Source organism: Anolis carolinensis, chromosome 1 (assembly GCF_035594765.1).
Source record: "Anolis carolinensis isolate JA03-04 chromosome 1, rAnoCar3.1.pri, whole genome shotgun sequence".
Classification (NCBI taxonomy): Eukaryota; Metazoa; Chordata; class Lepidosauria; order Squamata; family Dactyloidae; genus Anolis; species Anolis carolinensis.
Genome location: NC_085841.1, coordinates 226,356,775 through 226,373,520, shown reverse-complemented (window position 1 = coordinate 226,373,520; position 16,746 = coordinate 226,356,775). Strand labels below are relative to the sequence as shown.

Here is a 16,746-nt window from a genome sequence, read left to right as displayed (position 1 = left end):
TACATGTACACACACACTGTAACTTCAAACTTGAAGAGGCTAATCATGGGTGGGATGCTAATTTACTTTACCCTATTACTCTAGTTTTGGATTAGGCGTCAATATTATACATCTCTTCTTGCTTCTGAATTATCACCAGAAGAGTTTGGGATTCTGGATCCAGTAATCATAGAGCTGGATGAGACTACGTGGGCCATCTAGTCCAACCCCCTGCCATGCAGGAAAAGCACAAAGTACCTCTGACAGATAGCCTAAGTCAGTGGTTCTCAACCTGTGAGTCCCCAGATGTTTTGTCCTTCAATTCCCAGAAATCCTAACAGCTGGAAAACAGGCTGGGATTTCTGGGAGTTATAGGCCAAAATACTTGGAGACCCACAGGTTGAGAATCACTGGCCTAAGTATCTATTGATTTACATGTAACATGGCTGCACCAAGCATCACTTACCAAGCTGTGAACTTTCCTGAAGTACCTATCTGAAAAATACTATCTTTGTGAAGCAGCAAAACTAAGTTATTGGCTTTACAGCACAACAATGTACCTAGAACCTTCTAAGCATTGTTGGATGTCAATTCATGTAAGCCACAAAAATTCTGGTCAGTAATGGCAATGCTGGGAGTACTGGTTCTTCTAAGTATTGCTTCCTCTGACTTTTTCTACATCTATTGACCCCCCCTCCCCCCCCCCCCAAAAAAGAAGATATTACGAGTGTGTGCAATTTATTTATTGTGGTGCTAATGGAGTGTCATTTTTCTGTACCCTGGTTTATAAACTTTGAGCAGTCAAGATACTCATGTCATTCTTACATGGTTGTTCATAATTTGTATTCCTTGGAGTCCATTTATACTGTAAAATTAATGCAGTTTGACACCACCTTCATTATCATGGTTTGATATCATGGTATGGTATCCTGGAATTTGTAGTTTGGTGATGCACCAGCATTATTTAGCAGAGACGGTTAAAAATCTTGTAAAATTACAACCTCCATGATGATAGGATTAAACAAGGGCCCAGTATCCAAAAAGGCTAGAAAAGTTAGGGGACATTTTCTTCCATACAAAGAGGCACCATGCCTTCACCTTAGGACAATTCACTCCAAATCCAGTTTATTGATGAAAACTCTGTAGATTTCACCAACACATTGAATTGTTTCTTCACACACACAGTATCCATGGACCTGGCTTTCATATCAGCAACATTATTTTTAAAACCTAACATTTATATCAGGTTACAATATAATTCTTTTTTAACAAGACTCATACTGTGGTCCTAAGACAATTTTTTTTAAAGCAGCCCAAATTTTTCTGAATTATCATTTGTTTCATGCTTTGGAACTCAGTCTCAGAATGGCTTCATTCACACAACAAATGGTGTGGGCAAAGTGGTATTTCTCTCCATCAGCAACATTTTTACTTTACTCGAAGGGTTTAAGGAAAGACAGCTTTACAACCAATTCCTGCTGAGTTCATGGTCTCACTTTCTCAGATATACAAATATAAAATATCAATTTACATTCCGAAATAGAATTTTTTTTTTAGGTTACAAAGTAAAATTGAAGTCTAATCGAAGTCTCTTTATTATGAATGGCTTCTCTGTTTCTTATTATACTTACTTTTAAAAAAACTCATTTTCCATCTGAGCTTTGGCTTGTAGAATTTTTATACAGTTTAACACATAAGATATCTTCAAAATACACATATGACTTTGCATCACCAAATTTTGAAAAAAAAAACTGCAGTGTGTGTATATTTGTTTCATATCTTAAAATACTCCTCTAGAATAACTTTATTTTTAAATAAGTTAAATAAGATTTCTAACTTCAATCTGTTAAATCCAGTATTATTTAAGAGTATAGCTCGTCTGCTGTCCAAGTAAGCTAAACTAAATGAAAACTCTGAGACTATATAACAGAAAAAAACAAAGCTGGAGACTTCATTTTCTTTAAAGCATCAGCAGAATCTCCAACTTATGGGGTGGAAATGATAAAATAATGGTAATTAGAAGCTAGAGATTTGCTGACCTTCAAAAGTGCCTGGGCAACAAAATTACTTTTCATGTAACTGTACATCAAAAGTGCATTTTTGAATGAAATTTTATAGCCAAGTTGAAAGATCATCAATAAGCTTCATTTCTTTTCAGTAATGTTTTAAAAAGAGGAGAAGAAGAACTGGAAAATACTTTATAAAGAGACCCAGATATAAGCTCTGAAAAGTAATCAAAAGGTTAAAGTAACATTTGCAAAAGTGAGCAATTTGATTAAAATATAAGTAAAAATACTTGCAGGGAAGACCTATAAAATAGGTATCTTTAGCATTCTAGATTTGTAGAATTCTAAAACTGGGGACAAATATGTTTTCTTATTTCATTTGCAGATGTATCATCATATTTCTGTTTCTGAAACAGTTTTGAGTAATGGAGTAAATTCTTTCTCTTCCTCTTCATATAAAAATGTTTCTCATCCATTAATATGTTATAATAACAAGAGTGAAATGTTATATTTGCATCAGGAAATTTCAGGATAGATTGCTGAAACCTGTGATGTGAACATAGTTTAATGAGAGTTTGCATGTAAACGTTTAAGGAAATGTGGTAAAAGTTGCTGTCAAAAGTCATCATCATCATTTTATTTCTTACCCTCCTCTTCTCATGACTAGAGGTGGGTTAAAACATCACAAAAACACTCGATCATCTAAAAAACATTCTACAAAATACACACATTGAAACGTAATTAAAACAAAATGCATAATAAAATACAAAAAAAATGCAAGTTTAAATTTTGTGGTTAAAATCGGCTGGTGAGACCCACCAGAAGAGATAGATCTTCATGTGTGTTTCAAATTCTGACAGCTCATTTAGCTGTCAGTGCTCTTCCGGCAAGTTGTTCCACAGTTTTGGGGTGGCCAATGAAAAGGTGCTCTGGGTGACGGTCGTCAGTCGGGTTCTGGGGGAATAGAGTAGACGCTCCCCAGGGGACTTAAGTCTTTGTACAGGAGAAGGTGATCCTGTAAGACTTTAAAGACCAAAACCAACACTTTGTGCTTTGCCCAGAAACTAATTGGCAGCCAGTGAAGTGATTTTAGTGTAACGTGCTCACTCCTGGATGTTCCAGTAACCAATCTGGCTGCCATATTTTGAACCAATTGGAGTTTCCAAACTTGGTACAGAAATAGCCCAATGTAAAACACATTGCAAATGTCCAACTTTGAGACTACCAGTGTGTACACTACCAACTTTAGGTCCTCCAAGTCTAGGAATCAGCCGAAGCTGGTAGTAAGCACTCCTGATTATCGCATCCACCTGAACTGACATTTGGAGAGAGGGATCCAGGAGCACTCCCAAGATGCAAACAGGAGGAGTGTAACTGCATCCAGAACTGGTTGGCACACCTTCATCCCTAGATTAGGACCATTGATGGAAAGCACCTCTGTTTTGTGTAAATTCAAATTCAATTTGTTTTTCCTTATCCAGCCCATCACACCCTCCAGGCATTCATTCAGAGGGGACACACTATCCTTAGCTGAGGCTGGTTTTGAAGGCATGGAGAAATATATTTGGATGCCATTTATTTATTTATTTATTTATTTATTTATTACAACATTTCTATCCCGCCCTTCTCATGGCAGCATACAACCAATATAAACAGAGTACAGTGTTCCCTCACTTATCATGGGGGTTACGTTCCAGGACCACCCGCGAAGTAGGGACATGATATTTGTGGTGTTTACAACCTCACTGGCAAGTAGCATCTCTGTCCCCTCCTTGCCTCTCAAGCATGCGCATGTGCGCTTGAGGTAAAAACAAAGCTGCTTCAGCCTCCTTTTCTCTTCCTTCGGTTTCTCCTTCCTTCCTTCTCCTTAGGAAGTAAGTAGAAAGAGGGATTTATATTATTATTTTATAATTTATACTATTATTTTAGTGTTTATTTAAAAACCGCGAAACAGCGAACACTGTATATAAAAACAAATACAGTACAATCATAATAGTTAAAAATGAATTAAGTTAAAACATCCCTATAAATATACATTCAGAGGCATAATCCAAGTCACAATCCAGGTCTGTCAGTTCTTTGTCATGAGTTCACAATCATTAATGCTGTCATCATCATACTGAAATCACCCCGCCCCATGCCTACGGATAATCTCTCCCAGTGGTTTCATGTAAATATTAAAAAGCATTGAGGATAGAATGGCACCTTGTGGGATGCCACATAACAGCTCCTTTTTTGAGGAGCTGCTATCCCCAAGCACCACCATGACTGTAACCACCATGCCTTCAATTCCCAGCCCTCCAAGCATTCCAATTTTTCTAGAAGGATACCATGGTCAATGATACTGAAAGCCACTGAGAGGTCTAGAAACACATTCAGAGACTCATACCCCTTGTTCCATATTAAGTCATCCACTATGGTGACTATAGCAGTCTCAACTCTGTATCCTGCTCTGAAGACAGTTTGAAATGGGTCAAGGAAGTGTGCGCCATCCAAGACTGCCTGAAGTTGGAGGACAACTGCCTTTCCAATAATTTTGCCTAAAAAAGAAATGTTAGAGACTGTTCTGTAATTATTAAGGTTCACGAGATCAAGGGAGGGCTTTTTCAGCAGTTGTCTAACTACTGCTTCTTTGAAACAGGATGGAAAATTCCCCTCCCTGAAAGATGTATTAATAATTTGTTGTGTTTGAGGTCTAATTGCATCTTTTCCCTGGATTACCAGCCAAGAGGTACAGGGATCAAGAAAACAGGTTGTCTTCCTTACTTGCCCCAGAAGCTTGTCCACATCAACACAGCCATAAATCACAGCCATAAACCCAGCTATGTCTTATTTCAAATGTTCACTATTTTGAGCCTGCTAAATTGAAAGGCTACCAAAGAATACCAGAGACCTAGGACTAGGGGAAAATCTTGCCCAAAACTGGAAAGTCGCTACTTCCAATCAGAGTGGATGATACAGACAGAAAGACAATACAGAAGGACTTCCTACTGTTGCCATGCAACATTATAGAGGTAGCAAATTATAGAAGGGAGTGGGAAATCCATGAATAAAGGGGAGGAGGGAAGGGTTGGGAGCCCAATGGCTTCGAGATGGGAAAATACTCTGGGAGAAACCAGTCACCAAATTATTGGGAGAAAAGAAAATATTTTGACATGGTGAATTGTGTCCCAAGATCTTTCATAACCATATAGGGATAAAGCAAGGAGTTATACTACTAACAACCTTGCTATATATTACTGTAGCTTTAGCAGCAACAGTTCAAGCACAATCTTTCTGTCTAGCAACTGGAATGAACCCAGCTGGCTCAAGCTTGCTTTCCAGGAACACCCTCCTATCCGCTATTATTATTGCATCTTGGCTGTTTTCCACAATTGTTTCAACTAGAAAAGGCCTGAATATCCAGCTAAGGAAAGCCTTTTCATTGTAACTAGGCAATTATACTCTAAGGCTTTCCCCCAAACTCTGGGCTTCTAGGTATTTTGGTCCTCAGCTCTCTGATCATTGGCTAAGGGAGCTGAAGCTTCTGGGAGTTAAGTCCAAAATACCTGGAGGAGTGGAGTTTGGGGGTCCCTGATCTAAAGACCCTGTCTCAGTCAACTACTCATATGCCTGTCTTTGAAATCCATGTAAAGCCCCAGCAAGTAAATCCATATGCTGCCTGAGGTGGCACTCTTCCTAAAGCCAACGGCCAGCCATATCAAGGCTACTAACTGGATATTGAGGCCACGTTTTGTCACAGCTGAAAGGGTATCAATGACTTCTGCTCTGTTTTCTAAGAACTGTTCCTGTTGTGCATCCTTGAAGACTTTCATGTCTTAGTATCTAGATATTGGAGAGTACTTCTCAATTTCCAACAACCTGATTATTTTCCTCAGCAAATATTGTGTTAGTGTGTAGCTGGACACATTTTGTGCAGTAGGAAGATAAAATGTTCAGTAGGAAATAGTTTTTGGGCAGTTGGCAATATGAACTTTAATCAGGAATAAGATTATTTCTTCAAAGAAACAGATGAGATAAAACTAAAGAAATAGAAAAGTCATCAGTCTTTGTAGTTTTACCTTAATAGCATATTAATGAGGAATAGTTACTTAATTGTAAGCATGGCAGCTAATTGGATAAAAATATATCTAGTTGTTTTGGGTCTCACAGACTTGCTACAGGCATTGTCAGCTGCATCCAGTACCACTTTTTGCACCAGAGCTGTAAGGTTCACTGGCACTTAGAAGGTTCTGTTTTACCTTCCCAGATTTTGTAATGACTTTCATCATTACATTTTATCAAACCTGGTTCAGCCTATAGTATCATCACACTTCAGGACAGTTCTAATGTGTCTTCAGTCCATGTCTAGATGTGGCTCTCCTCCCAAACACTTTATACTATGCATTATATTATCAAGTAAAATAACTTGTGGTGCTGAGGATAGCAGTACTTATTTGGTATCTGCCTTCTGTTTTCATAAAGCAGTAGGGAACAAAGACACTTTAGACTAAAGCCTACTTCTAAGAATCCCCATTATAAGAAGTTAGGAAAAGAATTAGAAGATTACTTTTCAGTTGTGTTATCTTGCTTATGGAGTTCTCACTAAGGAGTATCCACATTGAGGTGAGCAAAGTGTTGCCCGTGACCTGTACATTGCTCCCAAGGTCATTTTGAGACCCCAATCGTCCCCACAACCCACTCCCCAGTTGAGAAGAAACTTTTTTCACTAAGAATGCTGGAATTTTATTATGTCCCCACTCTTATTTCTTCAAGGATCGGGGAGGCTTTTTAGTTCTCATATTTTAAAAATGTTCCCCTTGGCTTAAACAGTTCAGGTACAGAGGAAATGGCAAAATATCCCTCATTCTCCCTAAAACATTGGAGCATTTAGAGTTTAGTCCTTTTTAAGTGAAAAGGTTCAGTGGGGCATGATCCTTCCAGATCTTGCAGGGTAACAATAAGGCCTCGAGCCTCTGAAGGTCAACCATCCCTGGCCTACATTGATGCCTTTGAGGTGTCAAGCAAAACTATGTGTCAAGCATATAATTTCTATACATTAAAAATGATGTTACTGTTTAATACTGATATTTATTTTCCACAAATGCTTTCTTATGATTTATAGGATATTGTGCATCACCATAAAGGTACTGAATTGAAGGATGTATGCACAGGCTTTATTATTGCCATTATTTGTTCCTGCCTTTTGGATATCTGAAGACAAACCTATCATGGGGTTTTCATGGTAAGATTTGTTTCAAGGGGATTTGTCTCTGTCTTCCTCTGAGACTTCTCTACAAACAGGCTGATCTCTACAAACAGGTCCCTTCTATACTGCCATATAAAATCCAGATTATCTGATTTGGACTGGATTATATGGCAGGGCCCCTGGTAGCACAGTGTGTTAAAGCACTGAGCTGCTGAACTTGCGGACCAAAAGGTCCCAGGTTCAAATCCCGGGAGCGGAATGAACGCCCGTTGTTAGCCCCAGCTCCTGCCAGTAGAAGTCAGTAGAAGTTACTTCCAATAGGAGCAGTGGGTTAAACTTCTGAGCTACTGAACTTGCTGACTGAAAGGTTAGCAGTTTGAATCTGGATAGCGGGGTGAGCTCCTGCTGTTAGCCTCAGCTTCTGCCAACCTAGCAGTTCAAAAACATGCAAATGTGAGTAGATCAATAGGTACCACTCCGGCGGGAAGGTAACAGCACTCCATGCAGTCATGCCAGCCACATGACCTGGAGATGTCTATAGACAACGACAGCTCTTCAGCTTAGAAATGGAGATGAGCACCAATCCCCAGAGTCGGTCATGACTGGACTTAACGTCAGGGGAAACCTTTACCTTATATGGCAGTGCAGACTCATATAATCCAGTTCAAAGCAGATAATGTGGATTATCTGCTTTGATAATCTGGATGATGTGGCAGTGTAGAAGGGGCCTAAATGATTTCCAAGGCACCAGAGAGCAGGGTTCTGAGTGATGAGGCATCCAGATCTCTCCCCACAGTGATGCATGATGCAACAAGCAGTTTCAGCCCTGGGGCTTCTGACTCATTGTATCACTTTATGACTCACCCTCTCAGATTTCAGAAATCCTTTCATTGGGGCTGGGTGTCTGGCTTCAAAGGTAGGTTCTGGGGGAGAACTTCTGATTGCTGCAGTGATGAAAAAACAGTAAGCATGGATTTTAATGATTTTGATGTTGTGAGTCTTAGACCTCATAAATACTGATCAGGATTACCAGCAAGGGTCTTTATGAATAAAAGATGAAATTATAAGAATTTGAACTTTAGTCAAAATGGTTAAGTGCTTATATTAATATTATTCGTAGTTATGTATTATTTTAAAATATATTTGTCTATCTTTAGCCAAAGTGGAAATGCAATTAAGTAGAAACAAGAAGTACAATATAATAGTGTGACAGTTGCCTCTGCTTGAGGAGGGGAAAAGTCAGTTGTGTTTTTAATTTTTTATGTTTTTTTAGAAAATGGGGGTAAATTTATTTGTTAGTTTCAGTTAGTAGGCATGGGGGGGAGTAATGGAATGGGAATGATACAGGATTATTATGCTATTCGGTGGTGTAGATGATTAAAGCCTTGTAATTTGAAGGTTGGGTTGCTGACCTGAAGGCTGCCAGGTTTGAATCCCACCCAGGGAGAGTGCGGATGAGCTCCCTCTATCAGCTCCAGCTCCATGCGGAGACATGAGAGAAGCCTCCCACAAAGATGGTAAAAACATCCGGGCGTCCCCTGGGCAAAGTCTTTGCAGATGGCCAATTCTCTCACACCAGAAGCAACTCAGGTTGCTCCTGACATGAAAAAAAATGGTATTTGATTCCTCCATTTTGTGTTGTTTTAGTGTCTTTGATTTGTTTTGTATTTAAGTTATTGAATTCAATCATACTTCTGAAAATCTAATACAATTAATGTAAAACAAAGAAACTCAGATCAGGAATGCCAGTTAGGATCTTCATCAGGGAGCATAGTATGCCTTTACAATATGCTAGCCAACTCATATGCTAGACACTCAAGGGTGGATAGCTGCTTACCCAACAGTTGTAATACCATAACCATGAAGAATGGATGAAGCTGTTTTATGCTGCAATTGATTAACACGCAGCAGTGTTGACTTTTCTATCTCAAGGAAGATGTCCACCATGTAGACACCATCATTAGAATTGCCAAGAGCTCTTACAATCATAGAATCATAGAGTTGGAAGCGACCTCATGGGCCATCCAGTCCAACCTCCTGCCAAGAAGCAGGAAATCGCATTCAAAGCACCTTTGACAGATGGCCATCCAGCCTCTGCTTAAAAACCTCCAAAGAAGGAGCCTCCACCACAGTCTGGGGGAGAGAGTTCCACTGCCAAACAGCCCTCACAATGAGGAAGTTCTTCCTGATGTTTTGGTGGAATCTCCTTTCCTGTACTTTAAAGCCATTGTTCCACATCCTAGTCTCCAGGGCAGCAGAAAACAAGCTGATTGTAGAAATGAGACTTCATCCACCACCAGTGCCGAAAAACTGCCACTTGTCAATTATGATAAAAAGTGTAGAGAATTTTCAAGGTGCAAAAAGACATTTATTTTTAGGCTTCAATCATATTAACACCACAATCAAAGATGAAAGGATTGGCATAGCTGGCCCTGTGCCAGCACTGAAGAACTGATATGTAATCCTTCTTTGTAAAAAAAAAAATGCTGTACTTATTAAAAAGAATGTGAAAACATTTTCTTTCATCTCCATTTTTGAAAGATTTTCAGAATACCTCTTAAGGTAAAACTAATCAAAAGTAAAAATCTGTTGTTTGAGGAAAGGTCTATAGACTTTGGAGGCTACTTTCTGTGCTGCAGCATCAACTGAAGAGCTGCTGAACACCTCTACTGAAAGTTCACTGCATTCCCAAAGAGTCTTGAAGTGTCACAAAATCATACTATGCTAAAGCTGGAGGATATCAAGTACCATCTAGTCCACCACCATCCTAACCCACTCCTGGTACAAGAATCCAGATAAAGAATCCTTGAGAATTAGACCTACAATTTAAGCTTTAAATCCTCCAACAAAGGAGAGTTAATCATACTCTGAGGCAGTCCATTATCTTGAAGATAGTTCTTACTGACAGGAGGATCTTTCAAATATTCAAGCAGAATCTCCTCTCTTGTAAATAGAACCCATTAATTAGGTCCTGTCCTCTGGAGCAGAAAACAAACTCACTTCCTCTTCAATATGACAGCCGTTAAACCAATTTAAAGATGGCTATCATATCATCACTCAATCTTTTCTCCCCCACAGGCCAAACGTACCCAACTCCATTATCTGCTTCTCTTAGGGTTTGGGTTCCAGCCCTGTTACCATATTGATAACAATGCCACCTTGTGGATATCTAACTTGAATAGGAATCAAATTGAGTTTGAACTAAAGCAGAACAGAACAGAGATATCCTCAATTGTTATCAGTGCATCCTTAAATTACATTGACATATGTTGTTGCCACCACATCACATTGTTGACTTATGTTTAGTTTGTGTTTTCCTAACAACATAGGATTTCCATATGTCCTATACCTCACCCATCGTGTATTTCTACCTTTAATTTTGTCCTAATTAAAAGTAGTGCCTTACATTGATCCTGTTGAAATCCTCTTTGTTAGTTTTGGCCCAGTTCTTCAACTATACTAAGATAATCTTGAAAACTGATTCAGGCTTCTACGTTATTTGCTTCTCCTCCTAATTTGGCATAAGTGTCAGCTTTGTTGAGAATTCCTTCTATTCTTTCTTCCAAGTCATTTATAAAGATGTTGAACAAATCTGTCATGTTTACATGAAACATACCTCCAATTATTTTGTAAATTCCTGGTCAGCCAAAAGGTGCTGGGTGGGGTTACACTTCCCCTAAATACTGAAAGTCACAGCTTGAGCGTGTTCCTGGAATCAACTCTGAGCCTGGAAGCTCAGGTTTCAATGATGGTTAGAGGTACTTTATACATTTAAAGCTTGTGATCCAGCTGTGCCCATTCCTTGAGATGCTAGATCTGGACAAAATGACACATGTCTTAGTTATATCTCATGGTGCAGCTACACTGTAACATTAATTATTTAACTGCCATGGCTCAATGCCATGAAATCATGGGTTTTTGTGCTTTTGTGAGGAACCAGTACTCTTTGGCAGAAAAGACTGAAAACTCCATACATGAATTCTTATGATTCCATAGCATCTCATCATGGCAGCTAAAGTATTGTTAAGCTGCATTAGTCCTACAGCATAGATGCACTCCCAGTTGAATTACTGCAACACAATCTATGTGGGACTACCTTTGAAAAGTGTTTGAAAGTGAATTTCAAGTGGTTCAAAGAACTGCAGTCAAATTACTAACTGCGGCTGGCAGTGGCTACAGGGAACACACAACTCTTTAGTTGCAGTAGTTTCATTTGCTGCCAATCTGTTTCCAAGCACAATTCAAAGTGTTGTTTTGGACCTTGAAAGACCTATATAGATCAGGCCCAGGTTATTGGAAGGACCATGTTCTTCCTTAACAACCTGCTTCTGCTTTAAGATCTGCTGAAGGAGTCATTCTCCCTGCCCCACTGTTGAGTGATTTCAGATACCCCAAGAACTGTGTGTTTGGGGTCCCAGTGTGGTTCACCTTCCAGAATGCCAAATTAGACACAGATGGGTAGAAGGCAAAACCAGAGGTTTATTCTCAATGACCAAAGTGGATGTCAGCGGAGAAAGAACTTCAAAATATTGACATAACACAACAGAGCATTTTTATTTCATTTGACAGCTAATCAAGAAGCCCACACCACCTCTTGATTGGCTCAGAAACTGTCTAGCTATCATCTGTGGTCTGAGTAGCTCAGGACTCCATCATATGTCATTGCTAGTTGGCTCTTGGTGGTGTCAGGAAATTCAATGAACTGTCATTGTAACATTTGAAGTGTCAGTCCATTAAATGGTCCACCTCCAAGAGAGGTGCAATTCTAAAGGGATGCAGTTTAGCATAATGTAAGGCATCCTTGATGAGCTCAATGGGCTAACTCCGGTAGAAACAATAGGGTATGTTATGGATTATCATAGGTGAGACTGGATTGAGGCACATGAGCTGAATCGTTCCCACCAATATCTCAGATAATATCAAGGAAATCAGAAAACCCAGAAACTCTGATGCAAATTCATTATGTGCTCACCTCACGTCTCCAAGCTGATTGTGAGGGAATTATGGAGATTTGAGGAAGGGGGTCTGCATGTGATCAGGCAGTATTCCAGAGACAATTCATACAAAGGGCTATTGTAAGTCTTATGCACTCACTATGCCTGAGCGAAGCTGAGGTTTCTTTTTATGCATTTCATAATTTTGGGATCCGATTTATTATTATTATTATTATTATTATTATTATTATTATTATTATTATTATTATTATTGTCTAAGAACTAAAACAAATTTAAATTGTTGATTGCTTAGTACCTTTTGCTGCTTTTATTGTGATGCTGTTTCCCTGCAGTATCAATTAACTGTCTGCTAAAGTTTAATGAATACATATGATAATGATTAATAATAATGAAATGTCAACTAATTTGGGGAGATGGTGCCTTCTGCTCTGCTCTACCAGTGATCCAAGTGAGGAAATGAATGGTACAGGATAAAGAAAGGGGTGACAAAAATTTGCTTTACCAGTACTCCATCCGTGGAAGATGAGTTCTCTTGCTCTCTTTCAAGGAATTTGGTTGTCTGAACTGGAGGTGAAATCTTCAATCTCATGGTCCACACCAATTATTCCAGAGTTGCCTGACTAAGCCAAGCAAAACAAAGAGAGAGAGGAGAAGATGCGAGAGTGAGAGCTACTTCTGTCAAGAGATATGTCACCTTTTATCTTACCTTCCAGATCTTTCCATACTGCCTGTTGAGACTTTTCTGCCTTCATACTTAGCAATAGAGGTTTGTACAGCTTCTTAAGGTACTTCAGTAGGTCAGTAATGCCCTGGCAATTTCCCTTTGCTGATTAGAGTGAAGGAAAACAGCAAGCCTAGAGGCTATTTCACCTCAAAATGTTCCCAGACAATAATCTGCCTTTTCAATGATGAATCAAACTACCTGCTTTCCATCAAACACCTAACAAAAACAGCTAAGAGGTAAGTGAAGAAGGAGAACAGTGCTTTCTGCTTAAAACACTCAGAGACTCATTAAGCATAAAAATTAACAAATTAATAAAACAGGCACATAGAAAATTATCATAGGTGATTCAACTAAGCAAAAATACATTAAAAAAAGACTCAGTGAGACCAACTCAGACGTCAACCACCAACTGTTCCCACAATCATCAAAGCCCTAACACACAATGAAAAGATATGAGAAGAAATCATTTATATCACTTCTATGGCTTCACATCTTCACTCTGCATATCCATTGGTCTTAGAAAGAGCTAGTGAGGCTCTTCACCCAACCCAACTCCTCTTCTCCTCATCGATATCCTATGACCTTGACATTTTTCTTGTATACTCATGGTGGAGATGGGTTGCCTATATTTTTCCAGCTTATTTTTCATGCCCATTTTGCAAAGCACCATAGCATTGTAATTCAATTGGTCCAATTTGTTCTGATCCAGAACCCATGCAAATCACCAGTCCAAATTAGCTGATTTGCTCAATTATCCAAGATATAGCCAAATCATTTGCACAGTGCTAGTCAAAATAGCTTTTCCAAGTTTGGTTTATCCTTAGGGTAAACCCATTGAAATCAGTGTGAATTAAATCAATACATAATTCAATTCCACTGATTCCAAATCGCATATCCTACCTACATCTTAACTTACCCCAGCAATGATAATACTTTACTACAGACCAGGGTAACATGATCACAACATGTAGGTCATCACTAGATTGATCAGCGATAGCTTCGAGAACCAGTAGACACAAATGTTGTTTCCAGTATCAAAAGAAAGACAATTCACACTTGTTGCAGAAATTGTAAACAGGATGCATTGTGATTGGCAGCTCCGCCAACAGTTCCAATGAATCTGCATACATTACACAAGGCCAGCCAGCACTATGCCATTTATCTTACTGTTTACCATTTAGGCTGTCAGAATAAAATGCTTGTTATCGGGTTTTTAAAAAAAATCTTCAGAGTGGGTTTTTAAAATGTTTCACTTAACATGTGGAAAAGGCGCTGAAAATAATAATGGAATTGTTCTACTGATAAGGTCAGTGCTGTAGTAGACTTGGCTCTTTGAGAGACACCAGCATCCCAGTGCTGAGTAAATGCTTCAGTTAGCCAAAACAAGCAATAGAAAACCCACAAGGGGTAGGGGGTGTATGTTGTTTTGTTTGCCTTTTCAAAATGAAATGCTAATGGAAGGCCTCGAGAGGTCTTTTTTTTCTTTTTTTTAAAAATAGCTTTCAATAATGCATCAGTCAATTTCCATCGGGACTGATAACATTTGATGATAATCCATTTGGTCTCCACTAAACCTAAAAAAAATGGGAGGACATATAACACCAAATAATGGAAGAAAATGTCAGTATGAGAAATGCACAAGAAATGGCACATTATGACCTAAATCCATTTCAACCAATTAGAAAACCTATCCTTCTTCTTCTTCTTTTGATGATGATAATGTTGGTGGTGGTAATGGTGGTGGTGATGGTGGTGATGATTATGATGTCACATAGCAGTTCTGTTCTTTCCTATAAAAAATCTCAGGCTCCAATTTCACTAAAGCAAAATTATTCCTTTGGGAACAATATATTGTATACTGTCACTGTGCCAATCCATACGTTTGACAGGTGATCCGTCTCCATCTCTTCAACAGTATTTGAAAGAAAATCCCCAAGGAATTCTACATCAAGCTAAGAAGTAACACCAACAGAATAGAAAGCCAAGTTTCAGCTCATGTTAAAAATGAGTGATACTTTTCCAAAGGTAACCTTAGAGCTTGTACATGTGCTGTAGTTGTGAGCATAATTTATTTCCGGGAGGGGTGGGGTCTGAATGTCTTCTTCTCCTGCTTGTGAGAGGGATAAAAACTGGAAAGGGGCATTAATTCAAGCATGGAAATAACAGATAAAGCTACTAATTAAATTATTAATGAATTAGTTTTTCTCTATGACATGGTTTGGCTCACTAGATTTCTGATGGATGCTGAAGGTAATCCTATGCTTTAACAGGCTAATTAATTTTGATCCATTAGAATGTATTCAGATGGGTTGTTTTCTCTCTCTCTCTCTACTAGATTCAGTTGAGCAGGAAAGCTTCAGAGTAAGACTAGGATTTGAGAAAATGCATCCATGGCTCTATTGCTCAGTGAACAAAGCTACTCATCCTATCATAGTTTTCTCTGAAAGGCTGGAGAGAGAAAAAGAAACTTCTAGCACCTGGGAGAAGAAAAATCCCTTGGAAGCAATTAAAGAAGTAACAGAATGGACAGAAAGAGGGGGAAGTTGTGTTTGTTTGTTTACCTAAGAGGGAAGAGAAGGAAATTAAGAATGGGGCAATTTTTCTTATTTGGCCATTACTGTCTGAACGTATATCCTTCTCTGAGTCTACTAGAACTTTAAGATCGTCTGGGGAGGCCCTGCTCTCGGTCCCACTTGCCTCACAAGCGCGAATGGTGGGGACGAGACACAGGGCCTTCTCAGTGGTGGCTCCTCGGCTGTGGAACTCCCTCCTCAGAGACATCTGGCAGGCTCCATCACTTCTGGGCTTTAGAAAGAAGCTAAAAACCTGGTTATGCACACAAGCATTAACAAATAGACTTTTACGGTTTTGACACTGTCTGGACCAAGGATTATTTGGATGAATGGATTTATGCACTCTATATGTTTTAAGTTCTGTATATTGTCTCATGTGTTTTAATGCCTGATGTAATTTGTTTTTTAACTACTTTATGTTTTACTGTATTGTATTATTGTTGTTTTTATTGGCATTGAATTTTTGCCAGACCTGTAAGCCGCCTTGAATCACCTTGGGCGAGAAAGGCAGGATAGAAATGACACAAATAAATAATGTCCTTTGGGAAAGATAGGGTTTTTAGGCTTCAATGGCTGTCGCTTCTGCTACCTATTGGTTGGCATGGGGGTTGTCCTTCCAGGAGTATTGGGGTGCATTGGAACTTTCTTAATTTGTATTGGGCAACCCTCATTCATGTGTGTACCTTTGAATTGATTCAGATGTGATTCTGTCACTAACATCCTCAGAAATACATGTTATCACAACTAGTATTTCTTGATCTTAATCCATTCCTAATTATTAGAAAACCTATCCTCCTTCTTCTTTTGATGATGGTAATGGTGGTAATGATGGTGGTGGTGGTGATGTTACATAGCAGCTCTGTTCTTTCTTATTAAAAAGCCTCCCAAAATCTCAGGCTCTCATTCAAGTACTAAGCTGCTTAGCTTCCAAGATCAGACAGAATCTGATGCCTTTACTCCCTGAGTCAAAGTCAATTTGACTGCATACAACAAAAGCAACAGCAATAAATGAATCATAATTCACATTATCCTTATTTTTTTTCTTGTTGTAGAGATTTATCTTTCATCTGGATAAAACCATAAAAGTAAGCAATCATAAAGTATGTATTAAGGCAGAAAACTTAAACTCTACTGCTCACATGATACACATCACTTAAGATTTAGACAGGTTGTCTTATAATTATAGATTCTGGGTGCTCATTTTCACCTATTCCACATCATTACAGGTATATTTTAGATTGTCATGATTTTTCTAATGGTTGCATTGAATTTGAACATAATGTTTGTACTTCATCTGCTAATTAACGTGATAAACAATCAG

The 16,746-nt window shown here is 38.7% G+C and overlaps 2 long non-coding RNA genes across 2 annotated transcripts; one reads left to right on the top strand and one right to left on the bottom strand.

Annotated features, from left to right (window-relative positions):
• Window positions 1-2,279: 2,279 nt before the first annotated feature.
• Window positions 2,280-12,717, bottom strand: LOC134294770 (uncharacterized). Its single transcript, XR_010001466.1, has 3 exons — window positions 12,631-12,717; window positions 8,038-8,117; window positions 2,280-3,851 (listed from the first exon to the last, which is right to left on the bottom strand). It is a non-coding gene; the product is annotated as an uncharacterized LOC134294770 (long non-coding RNA).
• A 1,024-nt stretch (window positions 12,718-13,741) lies between these two features.
• Window positions 13,742-16,448, top strand: LOC134294773 (uncharacterized). Its single transcript, XR_010001468.1, has 2 exons — window positions 13,742-14,877; window positions 15,188-16,448. It is a non-coding gene; the product is annotated as an uncharacterized LOC134294773 (long non-coding RNA).
• The last annotated feature ends 298 nt before the right edge of the window (window positions 16,449-16,746 follow it).